General features: G+C 42.6%; 1 protein-coding gene across 1 annotated transcript in view; it reads left to right on the top strand.

Moving 5' to 3' along the window:
* LOC123514069 (extensin-like) overlaps nt 1-2,500 on the top strand; it is an 8,770-nt gene that overhangs the window by 1,700 nt on the left and 4,570 nt on the right. The window lies entirely within an intron of this gene.

A 2,500-nucleotide genomic window follows, 5' to 3' on the forward strand; every position in this document is an offset into this window, starting at 1 on the left:
CTACTACTACTACTACTACTACTACTACTGTTAATTACTACTACTAGTAGTAGTAATTAACATAAATTTGATTATGAAAGGCCAAACTATCAAACTCAGTGAATAAGGATATGGTCTTAGAGTAGTAACAGTAGCAGCAACATTAGCAACAGCAGCATTATATAGCAGCAGCAGCAGCAGCAGCAGCAGTAGTAGTAGTAGTAGTAGTAGTAGTAGTAGTAGTAGTAGTAGTAGTAGTAGTAGTAGTAGTAGTAGTAGTAGTAACAGTAGTAGTAGTAGTAGTAGTAGTAGTAGTAGTAGTAGTAGTAGTAGTAGTAGTAGTAGTAGTAGTAGTAGTAGTAGTAGTAGTAGTAGTAGTAGTAGTAGTAGTAATAGTAGTAGCAATAGTAGTAAAACTTGAAGAGTGTATGGGAAGCGCTGTTCAGCTTCAGCTCACTAGTGGCGCAGGCAATTTTATTTATAGTGGTACCCATATTAGGGTACCACTACATCTTGGATGTAACCACCTAGAACCTGGGTATCATGGTGACATGTAGGTAACTTTAAACTACTCGACAAACGACAAAGTATTTAAGGTTGTACGTGGTGGGATTCGAACCTACGCGTGGACGTCTGCCCAATCCAACGCTCACCACCTTATCCACTATGTAGTAGTAGTAGTAGTAGTAGTAGTAGTAGTAGTAGTAGCAGCAGCAGCAGCAGCAGCAGCAGCAGCAGCAGCAGCAGCAGCAGCAGTAGTAGTAGTAGTAGTAGTAGTAGTAGTAGTAGTAGTAGTAGTAGTAGTAGTAAGAGCAGTGGTGGTGGTGGTGGTGGTGGTGGCAGCAGTAATGGTAGCAGTAGCACCCAGGAAGAGAAAAGCGGGAGGGGAGGATGTTTTCATGAGAGGATGCGAGACACTTGCACTCTGCAGCCAAGCGTTTTATCATGGCGCTGCACAGAACTGCCCCGGCCGACCTTAAACCACACACACACACACACACACACACACACACACACACACACACACACACACACACACACACACACACACGGCCATCATTTAAAAATTCGCTCAAGGCTTCATGTCCCAAACTCTTATCTCATTGACAGGATCGCTTGCCCTACAGAACTAAAAATGCGCATTTGTATAACCACCACCACCACCACCACCACTACCAGATCTCACATATCAACGGTAACATTTGTCCTTCACCTCACACTTTTGATCTACTTTTCCTTTTCTCCTCCCTCTGCATCGCTCTTCTAAGTTAAGACCTGTCCTTCACTTCACACTTCTACTCTACTTTCCCTCTTCCTCCTCCTCCTCCTCCTCTTCCTCCTTCGGGCACCTTTCCCTCCAGCAAGGTCACTGCGCGCTGGTCCGTCACTTAACGATTGCGAGACAAATAACTAACGGCATGTGGCGCCTCCTCTCGCCCTGTTACGGGAGGAGAGGGAGGAGGAGAGGCGTCCGTCCCTGCTGCCCTCTGACCCCTACTTATCTCCACTTTCCGCCAGCAAACTCAGGGGATGATTGGACCTCATTACTTGTCGTGAGAGAAGGGATGCTGTGTCTACCTGAATAATTTGCGCTTTGACACGGGCGTGGCCAAGGTCTCGGTGTAGTGTGGGTCAGTGGCGTGGCGGTGTTTTGACCTGTATTCTGAAACGCTCCGCTCTTCGCCCTCCCTCATCATAACTGTTTTCAAAAGCCACAGAGATGATGATTAGCCGGGTTCTCAAGAGTGTTTTTTTTTCTGTTGATAATGTGGAAATCTTGTTAGTCTGTTGGTAGAGCCGTAGAAACTCCCTTAAACAGTCAAATCTCTTCAATTACGTATGTACAATAGATCCTACTAACCCCTTCAATACCGGGACACATTTTTTACCTTGAGATTTGTGTAGACTATTCTATTGACATTAGGAAGGTTCTATGGAGTCAGAATATTAATGGCTGGAGTATTCGCTATTTTAATCCCCACATAAGTTTCTGAAGCTGTATAAAATCACCAAATAGTAACCAAAATGAATATGGAAACGCTTCCTGGTGCTGAAGGGGTAAAGAGTGTACAGTACCCGAGGTGCGCCGCGGTGTAAGTGTTTCAAAATATGATTAATTTTTGTCTGACGCAGTTATGTGTTAGAGCCTTTTTTTTTATTATTATTTTATATTACTGTATTTACTTGTTCATTCTATTATCATTTATTTTAATTTTATATTACTGCTTTTACTTATTCATTCTATTCTTATTTATTTTCATTCTATCTATTTTTCAACAGGGAAAATACACCACTGTCCTCATCTTTATGGATAACTTTCGGTAACCTGAAACGCTTTGGACTTTCATAAAGACGATTTTCAAATACCGCTCCACAAGTACACAACCACTATTAATATAAGGTTGTTCCCCACTTCAGGTGTAGAATCTTCACTTAACAGCCATTAGAATCATGAAAATAATCATGAATCCCCAATGGCTTACACTAGATTGGTTGGTTGGTTGGTTTTAATGTTGGGCGA

Source organism: Portunus trituberculatus, chromosome 37, assembly GCF_017591435.1.
Source record: "Portunus trituberculatus isolate SZX2019 chromosome 37, ASM1759143v1, whole genome shotgun sequence".
In the NCBI taxonomy this organism is placed as follows: Eukaryota; Metazoa; Arthropoda; class Malacostraca; order Decapoda; family Portunidae; genus Portunus; species Portunus trituberculatus.